The following is a 14,644-nucleotide window of genomic DNA, read 5'->3' on the forward strand; positions in this document are numbered from 1 at the left end:
CCAGCACAGCCTGGTGCTTTAGGGGCCTCTGGTCCCCTCCAGCACAGTGCAGGGGAAATGCTCACACTGGGGCTGCAGTGACAGAAGAGTCCAGGATATCCATGGAGACAAGTCACAGCACAGGGATGCCATCCAGCACAGGGATGCCATGCTGCTGTGGCAGTAGCAGCACAGGGATGCCATGCTACTGTAGCACCGAACAAATCCCACAGAGCTCCTGGAATCACACCTGCAGGTAACTAATATGGCTGCGTGCAGGGCACAAGACACTGTGTACACTGGTGGCTGCAGCTTGTGCCTCTGGACCAGGCAGTTGCAAAATATTCCCATTTTAAATTACATTTTAAGTCTCAAGGATACTATTCCAGTGAACTGGCAGAGCAAACTGCCTTTCTCTGCCAACTGAACAACATCAATATCACCCAATGTGAGTGTCAAAAAAGGCAGAGATCCTGATCATAGTTTACAGCCATGGGACTGTTTCTTTGCTGTATAGGTGGGGGACAAATGAGTCATCATTTGGCTCATAAAAGCGTCATCTTTATTTGAGGTCAAATTCCTGGCATGTTCATGTTTGACTTGGAGATGGAGGCATTAGGAATGAATGCACCAGGAAGCCCTGAACATCGGGCATGGATCAGAAAGGTGAGTTGTGAACTTTGGAGACATCAGAAGGACATGTTCTGGAAGGAGCAATTGGGCAGCAGACTTGATGTTTGTGAGCTCTGAGAGAGATCCCACTCAGAGCAAGATTGCTGGTCACTGCAGTCCTGGAGAGCTCCAAGGGTCTCACTTAGGACTGCACTTTGTAGGGTCACGAGACAGTTGGCTTTAGCCATAGTAATTTTCCATCTTGGGTGCAATTCTAGTTGCTTCTGCTGTCAAGCTTTCAAAGAAAAAAAATCACTTGGGTTGTTATTCAGGCAAGAAAAGTAAGTTTCCAAAGCTATTTGTTGAAAAGCAGGAGCTGATTAGATGGTTCTTGGGAGACAGACTTTCTGAAAAGCTCAAGAGGAGCTGAGCCCAGGTGCTTTTCAAGCATTTCTTACACTGTAGTACATCCAGAGGCGGGGAGGAAGGGAGCATGCACCACCAGACCTTTCTTCAGACCATTCCAAAGAGCAGTTTTTCTCTAGGCTTTAGTCAGGGCTGACTACCCTAGCTTTGTTTGGAGCCTCCTATGCTTTAACTGCTTTTACTCATGTTCTCAGTCCCCAAGACTTCTGTCATATCTGTTCCCATCCCACCCTCGTCAGTTCCATTTTCTGGATATTTGGCCCTCCTTTGGGCAGTGACTTGTGCAGTGTTTTGGAATGGAGTTGGCTGTTTCTCTGCAATGGAACCAGGCTGTATCTTATAGCCAGCTTAAGACCAGCAGTAACATCCATCCACTTTCACTGCATTTCACCAAGCTGTGGAAAAACGACTGGGGGTAATATCAGAGGAAATGGAGAGGTTATATTCACAGCCTAATAGAGGTTATAACAGCACAGAAATTATAGAATAAAACACCATTGCTGCTCCCTGGATGGAATGTGGTTGGTGTGCTCAAAACTTATTCCACGATGATTTCCCACTCCCACAGTCTGCAACCACAGCACCTGCTAAGGGGGATGAAGCAGAGAGTGGAGTGGAGACACCTCATTTGGGCTCTGTTGAAATCCTTCCAGGGAGGGGAACTCGATAGCACTTGGCAGCTGATAAACTGCATAAAACCTGTCATCCAAGGGAGACAGGAGATGTCCTGCTGCTGAGCCAACAGCTGTGGTGAAATCATGCTCCCTGGATGAACTTGGTTCATTATAGCCTAATTGTAACATTAACACACACCTCCGCCCCAAAGTTACCCACCCCCAAGGCACAACCACCTCTCATGGGGCACATGCTCTGTATTTTTGACTGTATGTTTAAAAACAGAGTGAGAGAATTTTACACCAATCAGTAACTAAGCTATTGTATGACTGTCATCACCCAAGCTCCACCTAAATGTAGAGAAGTAGTATAGAAGTAAGTTGAGAATGAGGAAAAAGGGAAGACTCCATGATATCAGTTGATAGGCTGAACCTGTCTTCTCCCCTGTGGAGACACCTATTGGGCAAGAATCAAACTCTATGCATGCTGAATATTTTATTGGGGATTAGAGCTTGTCTGTGTATTGCTTTGAATATGTTTTTGCAGTCAGATACTCTCACCAGCACTCATCAAACTTTAGCCTGTCACAGTTTTATATTAATAAAGCATTATTTCATAAACTGTGAGAGTCCTTTATGGGCACTGAAAGTTGCCAGCAGCAGATATTGTACTCAAATAAAAGAGAAAGACCCTTATGCTGTTGGTGGGTGTCACTTAGTCAGTGGAACCACCCTACAATCCAGCCAGACTGCTCAGTGAAGGGTCCCCATAACAGGGCTCTGACAGGGCTTTGCTCAGGCACAAGGATCTCAGCTTTCCTGGGGTGTTGACAGACAAATTAACACTGAGGGTCGAGTAAATCTACACTAAGGGTTAAGGAAATCTCCCCTTTTCACATGACACTAACTCATTACACCACCTGCTTTTTCTGGAGCCTGAATTTTTGATCTTTGTTTATGCCATCACCCTGTACCTCTATGGTTTTGTGTCTTTTTAGGTGGTTTACTGGCACTCTTGGGCCAACAAAGGCTGTAGCTCCAGGAACTTTGTACTTGCCACAGAGAAAAGCTGATACAAGTTAACCTTGCCAGAAAAAAAATCATTAGTTTGGTCCTACCATGCAATTCCTTTGTATCAATGTCAGATACATAGGTTAGTACAGCAGCATTTGGGAATGGAGAAACATGTTTGGGAATGAATGACTGAAATGTGATCAGTTTTTTCATCATTAGGCTTAAGTTGCCTTTTACAAAAAGGAAATATGGCCTGACAGGGTCTGATGGCAAGATACAGGAGTACTGGCAGAATGGAGGTGTAGTCAGTGCGTGTTTACTTGGGGTACCAGTTGGAAGCAAGGTAACCTCTGTAGCTTCTGATCTCATATTTGGTTCCTGTGGTGTGTAGTTAATCACCTGTGCTGCTTCAGCTTTCCTGTCCATCCTCCGTGGACATTCTTTGTTGTTCATGACTGTTTCCACTCAGGTTGGTGAGTGGAAGAGCATTGTACTAGAAACTTTTGGTCTTCAGGTTAATTTCTGATGGTGCATCTAAACAGGCCTCCATGCCCAGTGATCAGGGCTCCCAGTGCATTCATTCCTAATGCCTCCATCTAAAACTCAAACACAAACACATCAGGAATTTGGCTTCACATAATGGTGAGGCTTCTATAGCAAAGTGATGACTCACTTGTGTCCCCCTCTCTGCAGTAAAACAGTCCCATGGTTGTAAACTATCATCAGGATCTCTGCCTTTTTTGACAGCCATGTTGGGTGATATTGAACTACTGGGTTCATTTTGTTTGTGCCTTGCTTTTTTAGTCCATAAAATGAGAGTAGTGAAACCATTACTGTCCCTGCCCCCCCTCCCCATCCAGGATGAAGTGAAAGGCTGCATCTGTGCGGTATAAACAAAGCCCTAATTTACATGTAAATGCATGTGATATCGCTGTAGCAGCAGAGTTGTAGCAGTGAAGCCCTCCTTGTGTGCAGGCAGCTTAAGTCAGCAGAATGAGGCTCTTTTTTGAGCAGAACTTTACTGAGCACCATCAGCTATATCAGCAAAAACACTGAATACCAATATAACTACATCCTCTTTAGGACCTCAAGGCCCATAGTATCTTAATTTCTAACTACTTTCTAGGTGCTTAAATACTTTTGAGGATCTGCACCTACCTCTTGGGTCTATGGAAGTTGCCCTCTTTCCATCAGAACCCTGGAAAACAGGTTCAGAGCAGATGCGGTCTCACTTTTTCAGTGGCTGCAGAGTGCTCTCAGAAACTCTGGTAAAGAGCCCAGAGCCCAGCAGAGCATGATCAAACTGCTATGACTGACTTCAAGGGCAACATAACTGCTGCTGCTGACAGTGCTGTTAGTACTGCAGGAGACTGGACAGGTTCTTCCTTATTCACCTCTTCCTGGGAGAACAAAAAGTGGTGTTCCCTTCAAAATGTCTTTGTTGATAGTTTTCATTTCATCCTGTACTGTTACAAAGGTGGCACATGAGAAGACAGCATACTGTAGGGAAGAGAGACAGTGAGGACAAGGCTCTACTACCTGAGCAGTGACCAAACCTTAGCTTAGAGCAGAAGGAAGGAGCAATTTGCCACCTTTCCAGTACCAAACGCATTTTTGCAGGTTTTTATTTCCTACCTCTCTTTAGGAAAAAATAAGTGAAGGAAGAAGATGGACAAGTTGGCAAAATACATGGCTAAAGTTTTTTTGTTGGGGTTTTTTTTGTTTTTTTGTTTTTTTTTTTTTTTTTTTAGGGCTCAACTTTCTACCTGCAGAGAGAGTCAGTTCAACTCATCCAACAGAAAATTATCTCATGGAAAATTTTCTTCAGGCTTGTGAATTGAACTGACTTGGTAGCTGGAGGAAGGTGGCCATAGATTAGACATAAGGGGAAACTACCCCATCTGTGCAGCATACTGCTTTTGAATTACAAAAGCTAATATTAGGGGTGATGGGAACACAGAGAGAACCTGAAGTTCAGTTCAGAGAAAAGGTCAATACAGGAAAACAGAAGTCTGCTGTCTCTCCTTTTGGCAAGCATGTTATTATAGATGGGAGAGAGAGAGACTGCCATACAGTGAAATGGGGCAAGGGAGAAATTTAACAGAGCCCTTAACTACCCATAACTGGGTAGTTAAAAACTTTCCCTTCAAAGTCAAAGGAAGTAAAAGCCATACTTAACCTGAGGAGATGACAAATGTTAGAGGCTGTGCACTACCAAGAGGGAAAATCTACCCCAGGACCAGGGATTGATACTTGGCCTTCGATCAGAGAGACAGTGTGATGCTGCAGGCAGGACTGGGCGCTCACTGCTCACAGTGTGTGTTGTTCAGCAGCAGCCAGACAGGGCTATGTCCTTGAGCCTCCACTGCAGGAGAGACATGTCTGTGTCTAATGAGCGTGAGAGGAAATCATGGGAAATGTTTCATAGGTATAAATTTATAGGAAATTCATAAATATTCATAGGAAAATCCCGTTTCCAGTGAAGATGCTGGCCTGCGTGGTTGCTGTATCGGGCATGGCCATAAGAGGGAAGTGTGTGCTCAGGCATTAGGTGCTTTCTCTGGGCTGGAGCAGACCCAGCTGCGTTTGCTGTGGGCTCTGCAAGCACCATGGGTCTGCCTGGGTCTCACCTCCTCTGCAGGGCTAAAAACAGGGCCAGCGCCTTCGGAGGCATGTGAGCTCAGCCACAGCCAAGTGTGCAGGTAGCGATGATGGGGATGGGGTGAGAGGGGAGCAAGGGTGGGAAAGTGAATTGTCACTTTCTGGAGACAGGGGAGTGCGAGATGTGCAACCCTGAACAGTCCCGAGAAAATTGGAGATGTCTTGTCTAGAGATGATGGACAGTCAGGTGGGGAAATCTCATTTCAGTTTTCTCCTTACACATATACAGGTGTCTGGTTGTGTTAGTTGGATCATACTCAGATTAGGGCATTCAGGCTTGAGGATGGTGACATTGAGGTGCTTTTAGGAAGGGTAGGGGACCTCAGGAGAAAGAGAGCTGTAGTCAGCAAGCTTGAAAGATATACAAAGAGGAATAAAGGTCCAAAAGGATATGGGCAGGCAACCCTGCTAAGGAGACATTTTGCCTGAAGCACTTCTCATAGCATTTTGTTTGCCATATGAATAGAGCACACAAGCCGTGTAGCAGTAACAAATGAGTCTTGGTTGTTAGCAGCCCTGTCAGACTCAGGCGACTGCTACCCTCAGTCATGGGCCATCCCTGACTGCCTGCCTTTGCTACATGCTTGTTAAAACTCCCCACTGCACAAGGCAGAAAAAGGACACTTGCACCATGTAATATGGGAACTGGAGACTTCACCAAGTTTGTGCCTGCTGACTCCCACGGACCCTGTTAGCTGGAGCTGCCATGTGAGTATGGCTGAGGAGTTTCTGCTTGCCTCCTGGAGATCCTGCAGGGACCCACAGGGTGCTTTGAGGAGAAACAGTACTAAGATTGATTTCCTGTAGTTACTTGCCAAGAAATATGAGCAGTAGGGTCCAGTCAGGAGCACCAAATGACCGGATCACCAGCTTCCCTTGTTCATGCCACAGCATGAAAACAAAATACATCTAAAAATTAACTGTACAAGACCTGTGTGGTGGCAAGGCTGGGGGAGACAGGGTGGGTGCATCTTTTGGTACCTGGCTGAGCGTGTGCTGATCTTGTGCTCCCAGAGAGCTTCTGCACATCTTCTGTCTGTGCCGTAGAGGGACCTATAGTTGTAGGAGCAGGGACGGGGTGGCTATCGAGAGGCATAGGTGATATGAGGGGGGGAGAGCTGGAGCAATGTGAATTGCTGAGCACATATATGTTGTGTATTATCTATGGGCAGCGGTGGTGCCTAGCAGGGATGTGTTGTGCAGTTGTGGGCTGCGGGCAGGGGGTTGCTGTGCTGGGAATGGCTACAAATAACCACACGGGGTCACTTGGCAGTTAAATGAGGCGGAGAATTGCCATGGCGACTGCGCTCCTCTCCCTGACAGAAGCCAGGCTTCCAGGCAATAATTTTTGTGCATTGCTCTAAAGCCCCCAAACTCTCTCTCCCTCTTTTTGGAGAGGGTGAGGACCATGCTGCCCTGTGTTCAGACTGGGAGAATGGTGAACACCAGGATATGGAGTGTTTTCTGCACATTTCAGCAGACGAGGCCACTGTCTGGGTACCTCCTGCACTGGTCACTACTGCAGTGCATAGACAGAAGGGCTGTGGTTTCAATTACTGTGACACAGTGTGGTTCTTGCACTGTGTGTCCACTTAGTGTCCTCAGGAGCAGCAAGGTCTGAGCTAGCTGCCAGCCCTTATGCACAAACTGCATGTGAGCAGAGAGCTGTGTCTTGGAGGACATCACACCTGTGCTGGAAGAGGTTCTCCAGGGAGAATCACAGTGAACAGCTGTAAAACTGTGTCTCTTGGGCTGTTGTTTGAGTCCACTCTGGCTAGTTATGGACCCTGGCCCACATGGTCTTACATGGACGAAAGCAAAAGATGAGAAGTGCTCTTCTCCACATGTGGACGAGTGTCCTGTTTATTGGCTTGGGAAGGGACACCTCAGACTCTGGTGATCCCCCAGGTAGAAAAACAGCCCATTCTCTTCTTGCAGGGGACTTTTATACCCGAGGGAATGGGGACAGAGGAAGAGAACCAAAGCCAATGGGATACCATTGAGAAGGGGTGAGGGGAGGGGTTGCCAGGGGACAGACCACCAGGGGTATAGGGCAGAGGGATCACCCAGTGCAAAACAACTTAAGAAACTACTTAGTGCAATCCAACATACAACTCCAATCCCAGTGCTGCCAGGAGCCTGGAGCTCACCAGCAACAGGTACTGCAGGACTCCAAGGACAGACAAAAGACAAATGTGCACCAGAACATTAGGCCTTTTTGCACCTAGTATATTCACACTTGCTTTTAGTGCCCACGTGGAACATGTTCTCTCTTCTTACTTGGATCAAATCATGTCCTATGCTGTCTTCCTGGCAAAGAAAGTACAGCTGCATCTTTCAGGTACCATAGGTGCTGAGGTGTGTTCCTCAAATACTTCTATATTTTATCTTCAGAGACCTTACTCCTTTCATCTTCAGAAGCCTTATTTCTTTCATCAGTTCTCTAGTTCTAAGTGGTCTTTGAGGCCACACACATATAAATCATATTTCTCCTATTCTTAGGGGTTTAGGGAGATGGATACTTTGTGGTCTGTGAGGAAAACTTGAAGGAGGAAAGGCTTTGTGAACTAAAAATGTTTGGAGATGCTTGGTTTGGGGAGCAACACAGATGCATCCTGCACAGCCCCATGTGAAAAACCTGGAAAGAAGAAACCAAGGCGATTGTCATGCTGGTACTGTAGGTTGAAGTACCACAGGAAACCAGGGAAGTGCTGTAGACCAGCAGGTAAGTCATGTCACTTCTGCTGCACTGGTATTTTGCAGACATGCAAAACACAGCTCAAGGCAAAGGTCCAGAGCTTCTCCTCACTGATGTGCCCATTGCAGCATCTTCCCTTGAGTACTCATCTTTTCCCTGTAAAAGTTTTTGTTTAAATCATGGAAATGCATTCTGGACTCTGACAAACAGGTATTGTCATCTTGCAGAGGATTGGCAAAAGAACAAATAGCTGCACCTCAGTAGAGGTTCAGCAGTCTTTCCACACAGCACAGAGTTGCTAATTTGCATGGTCATGAGGTCTCATTGGAAAGATATTTTTAAATGAAAAAGCAAGGAAATGATGCAAAATAGTTTTGAGCATATTCCAGGAGATAGCTAAATTTTTCATAGTGAAACCCAATAATAGATCAGTCTGTGTGCTGTGAACCTCTCATCACAAAAATATATCACAGGAGGCTTCTGCTATCTATTCTGGGCTGAGCACTGACCTTGGCTATTAGATCTCAATTAAGCATGTATGTGACTAATGCTTCTTTCTCTTACACTTTTCTGCTGCAGAAAATAATATTCATGGAATCAAAACACAAAGTACTTGCACAGTCACTCTCCAGATGGGACCCCTGGTTTCTCAGTAGGTTTCATGCACATGAAAAAAAAAAGCATTTCTAGTATGAAATTCAGAGAAAGGAGGCATTAAACATCTGTGGAGCCAAAGATTGCAGCCTTCAGCACTGAGCCCCTCAGCTTTTCCAGAATGGTGTGCAGTGATGCTTGCAGCTGCAGGCAGGGTTGAGGAGGCCACAGGGACAGAAAGAGCATTCCATATCTTCACTTCTTAATGCTTGCTCACTTGGCATCCTTCTTTCCTTTAATTTCTTCATTATCATTTTGATCTAGGACAAGGGAAGAAGTGCTAGTGAATTTGACAGTGGTAGTAATAAGACTATACAAGACTTGCTTGGGCATTTAAGACTCCTATGCAAGCCAGGGCCTGTCTGCAGACTTGTTCCACTTTCAGCTCAGGTAAATGCTGAACCATCAAAACAGCATGCCAATCACAGATCTCTCCTGGAGCATAATTACACTGTTGGGCCAGGAAAGGCTTGGAGGCAGTCATATCCCTATACTCATGTTTGACAGGTCAGGCCTGGGGACTAGAGAAGTGGCGAGCCTCACCTTTATGCCTGGGAAGATCATGGAGCAGATACTCCTAGAAGGTACACTAAGGCACGTGCTATACCAAAAGCAAAAGGGATGCCAGTTTTTCACCAGCCTTGTGATGAGGATTTGATGGAGCAATGTCATTGTGAAGAACAGAAGTTCTCCTACAAGGTGGAACAAAAGCCTTGCTTTAAAGGGGCCTGAGGTGAGTTTTCAGCTATATGGACTGAAATGAGGCTTATTTGTGTGCACCATTCAGCAGCGTTTAGAATGGCTGCAGATTATTTGCAGTAGTGTGGCTAAAATCTTCCTGACCTGTCATAGACATCTGACAATCAGCAATTCTGCCAAGTCTGGTTTCATCATAGCAATGAGAACAAGCTGACAAACTCAAACCAGTAATCACAAGATTGGTGCAGTTCTCTGACAGCCTTTCCAGGTGCTGGTTATATTTGACAAAAGGTCAGGCTAACATCTGACTTTAATTTTAGAGGAATGTTGTCTGAAAAGGGGGAAAAGGCCAGTGAAAATGAAAATGTACTGACTGGAGTGGCAGAAAACTGTACCTCAGCTAGTCTCAGCCACTGGGACCAGATAAGATGATGCCAAATAAATTCTCTCTGTTCCAGAAAAGATGGAATATGACACTCAACACCTGGTAGTGAGGGTGTGTTAGATTTTGGTGCTTGTCTCATATTCAGTGTCAGGTTTTTTTCCATTTCTTTGCCTGCCCAGGCCATGGTGAGCAGTGACACTTTGTCCTTCGAAGAAACTATTTCCAAACTTTTTTTTGTTACCACTATGCTAAAAATATCTTGATGCTTCACTCAGGTTTACTTTTTTTCAACTCCATTTCATGATTCCTAGCTTTCATAATCTCAGAATTTGTCTAAGAAGTTATCCCATTATGAACCAGTGAGTCTTTCCAAAATTTAAATTCTGTCTGGAGGCAAATCTAACTCCAAAGCTTTAGCATCAACCAACACCTCTGCCTCGACCAATTGTTTTCAGCAGGAACAGTGCATTGAAAGATGAGTCTCCTTTCCAGGCTCTGTGCTCTTTTTTGGCTACTCAATCATTTCCAAATCAATAGCTGTCTCTGATTGCCCTCCCTCCCCTCTAGATCCTGCTCTTTGCTACCTCATTTTGGTTTTAATTTGCCACAGCAAAATTGCAGTCATTTTTCCCCCATCCTAATTAAGAAACCTATCTGTTAAGGAGAAAGAAAACAAAACCAAAATCTTCTTAGCACAGAACAGAGGAGGAATGATTGGTGAGATGATCACCTCTAGAAAGACAAGGTCTTTATTGATTCCTCTGGCCTTCCTCAGTAAATACAGAGTGAGTTTTTTAAATTCACCTACAAGGAAGTTAAAAGCTAATGTAAAATACTGACTTCTCAACATCAGAGGAGAGATAGACTGTATGTGACTCACTTTTTATTCTCTCTACATAGTTCAACAAGAATATTTGGAGAGTGTTTCATTGTGCCTCATAGATTCATAAAATTATTTAGGTTGGAAAATATCTCTAAGATCATCAAGTCCAAGCATAAACCTAACACCTAAACCTAAATCTTGGCTGTAGTGGACAGCCAAGTCCATCACTAAACCATGCCCCTAAGCACCATTTCTGTACCTAAGTGTGAATGCCACCTCACATTACCTCTATTTCAGTTTCCCCACATTTTTTTATAAACTGGCCTTGCTTCTGAACTTCCAGGGTCTAATGGTCCTGACCTATGCTTTGGAAGAGCTTTGAGAACATGAAGCAGATTAGAAAAGCTGTGTTGTGGGCAGGTGACAGCAGCATTGAGCTCTTGAATTAAGGAAATAAGCATTGAGTGATGGTGAAGGAGGGCACAACCCCAGTACTGGGATGCATGATTACATGGACAAAAAGGGTCAGGCTACACAGAGAAGCTCAGGGGAGAGTCCACTACACATGGGGATTTTGTGGAAGAGGACATTCAACAGCCCCACAGGAAAAGGTCAGAGACTGAATAATCTCTATGGGCTTGGTAAAAAACAAGATGGGAAATGTCCTCACAAGGCTGAAGCTTTCGCTTCCTTATCCAGAGGAATAAACATCTCTATTCTGAAAAGCGGGAAAGCTGCTACAGGCTTTTCCAGACTTTATCCCCTCTCCTTCACCCCTGATCCAGTGGAAGTGGTACTCTCCATGATGCCTATCTGAATACAAGCCCTAGCTTCAAATAAAAATCAGGTCTGACTCCCTGCTGTACTCCAGAGACTTATTTGCCACCTTAGAGAGATAAGCATTTAGCTAATTAACTTCAGTCTCTGTGCATTGTCAGCTTCTTCTAAGGGGTGTGGGGGGGGTGTGATATAATTGTAGGAACCAGATGGGGATTGTGCCTGCTGGACAAAATTACTCTAATATTCCAGATTGTTTCTCTCCTCTCTGGGACGTCAAGAGTGGAATCCTTCAGAGCAGGACCTGCAGATCAGCTTGCATTAAGAGCATGAAAGTATCCTTGAGACTGGTTTCCTAAAGGAAGCATATGTTCTCATGGTTGTGCATATGTTAAACTTGGTGAGTCCTCACATTCCTTTCCAGTGACTTTGAAACCTGTTGGTCTATTTTAATTAGTTTTGATAGATTTCACAGCAAAGTTCCTGCAGGTAGTAGGTAGCCAGTTAGAGGAGAGGGACCCTATAAATATCCTGATTCAGGAAAATGGTGCACTGTGCATGTATTAAACTCTGGGGGCATCACATAGGAAAATATCACATATAAGAACTCATCTGGATGAAAAGCTTCAGTGAGCACTCAATTTTTCAGGAACAAAAATCCATAGGGGACTCTGGTTAATTCATTCATTGTTAGTCTCCATACCAGAAAGTTTCTAAGTGTCATGTAGATAACAGCACTAATTCCTAGTGGGAGGTTGGACTAGACACCTTCAGAGATCCCTTCAACCACCATTTCTGTAGTCCTTTACCTTCTGTCCAGATGAGGATGCAAGAAAACAGCTTGTATGAGCAAAGCTGTTACTTAGAGTGGCAACTTTTGTCTCACCTCAACTTTACCAGACGACATATGAACATATTCTTAGTAATTGTTCAATTCCATATATAGAAAAATGGTTTATTAAGGTATTTGTGATTATTATTTGCGGAATAGAAATAATTAAACTTATTTTGTACTGTGCTAAACTTGTGTCAGACACACCTTGTGCCTCCTTGTACCACATCTATAGCATTGTGCTATGGACTGTTTTGAACCAGCTTTGGTTGTTAGGATTTATAGAGGCATCAGCAGACCGTGGATGACTGTCACTGTTTTTTTCCTAAATCTCTTCTTCCATAGATTATTAACTAAAAAAAAAATGCCTTTATATATGGGTCTTTTGAGGCCTCTATCAATGTATTTTTCTAGATCATTAATATCTGCAAGCCATGCACTTCTGTTAACTTTTTGAGGTAACTTGTTCAGACTTAGGCAAGTTTTACAATTTCATCAGAACTAAAGAATGCTTAGAGCACACTGAATTATTGCTTAATTAATTTTGCATCCTAATTAAGTGGAAGACAATCTTACCCCTGACAAATCTCTTTTCTGGGTTAAATCTATCCTGTTTTAGGTGTGATGCAGAGAATAACTTATATGAATAGAACCAGACAGATCTGAGCTGCTGTCTCACTACAAAAGATTCTGGGCAGCTTCACCCCAGCTGTGGCAGTGTGATGTTGCTGCTGTCTTGGCAGTCCCTACCCAGCTTCCTTCCCCAGCCTCTTTCTTCTTTCTACCTACTAGCTCAGCAGAGCACACAGCAAAATAGAGGAGCTTAGGTGCACCTTACTACAATCTGTAGAAAGATCTGCTGTGAAACAGTGAGGAAAAAATGTCAACAAGCTCTCAAAGAAAGGAAAAATACCTAAGATCAGAATCATTCCAGCAGCAGGCACAGCTTTAGGGACTACCCTGCCCACAAGTTACTGCCTGGCAGCACAGAGCATGCAGTAAATCTGTCTTGGGCACTAGCCAGCAGTCCAGTTGTAACACTGAACTGTTCTAGCACAGTTCTCTCAAAAGGACTGAACATTTTTAGTTTGTGGAGGCAGTTTCCTCTTCTGCTTCTAGTATTCATGCCACTTCACTTTCTTATTTAACTGGAGATTTATTTTCCCTTTATTCTTGATTTAAAAAAAGCAGCAATTGTTGGACAGCTAGCTTTATCTATAGATCACATAATGAACAGTGTATATGTGGTAAACAATGTGCTTCATTTCCAGGTGGCTTTGAAAGAAACACATGCTTATCTTCCTGTAATCAACTCATTACATAAATTTTCTTGCAGAATTGGTCCAGATGTCCTGTTCTTTCCCTCCTCTCCCTCAGAGGAATTACAAACTACAGGGATTATCTCAACATGCACCTATATGAACACAAGCAATTATTTGTGGTACCTATAGATACAAAAATTTGATCAGTGCTATGGAAAAATCCTTTTATGTCATCACAAACCCAAGAAAATGCGGTGCCGACGTCAGACTCTGAAAGCTGTGTGGAATAGGTCAGTAGGTGCTGAGTACATGACTGGATGCAGCCCAGTACTCCCTGCCTTCTTCCCAGGACTTACTGACTCTTTGAAATTATATTCTGGAAGCACAGTTTGCAGAGCCTGCAGAAGTCCTGTGGTTTGCTCACTTGTACTCCCCTCTGCTTTGGTCACAGAACCAATGATCCTGCTAGGCTGGCAGTTCAGAAAATTCTCTCTTCTTATTGCTGTTTCCCATGGTACACGGATGCTTTTTTTTTCTAGGTCATGGACTTTTAATTTTCTGGGTGTCTGATACAGAATTAGATCAGGGCTGTCTTACAAATGCATTAAGTAAAAAGCTTGACTGCAAGTAACTCAGCAAATTCTCAACTCAGTTACATCTAAACATAAGGCTTCAATGGACTGGATACTTCTCATGGCCAATTGCTATCAGTAGTTCACAGCATTTACCCTCTGCAGTTAAAAATTGTAGTAAACAGTATACTTTCTTGTCCTTGAATCACAGGAACAACTGAATCCTGGAATAAATGATTGCTTGTCATATATTTATAGGGAACAAAAGACATGAAAACCATGGACTTACAATTCAGCCTGTGACATGAAGAAGCCAGATCCTGTTCACCACCTTCTAGTTTCATGACTCTGTCTTGTATTACCATCAGAGATGAGTGAGTTGGACAACCTTTGCTTCCTCCTCCAGAGTACAGAACAGTCAGTCTACCTTCTCAGTTAAGAAAACAGATATTCCTCTCCATCCATCTCTATCTTCAGGTGCCACTAAGGGAACTTTGCTGTTTTCTGAGCTTGACTCATTCAACTTTCCTTTCTGGTCATGTTGTAACCTCTCTGCATACTATATTCACTCTTCTAGGGCTCAGCTGTAAAAAGACCAGGCCCAGACTACAGAAAGGACACACATCTAGCACAGAG

This window comes from Serinus canaria, chromosome 5, assembly GCF_022539315.1.
Source record: "Serinus canaria isolate serCan28SL12 chromosome 5, serCan2020, whole genome shotgun sequence".
Classification (NCBI taxonomy): Eukaryota; Metazoa; Chordata; class Aves; order Passeriformes; family Fringillidae; genus Serinus; species Serinus canaria.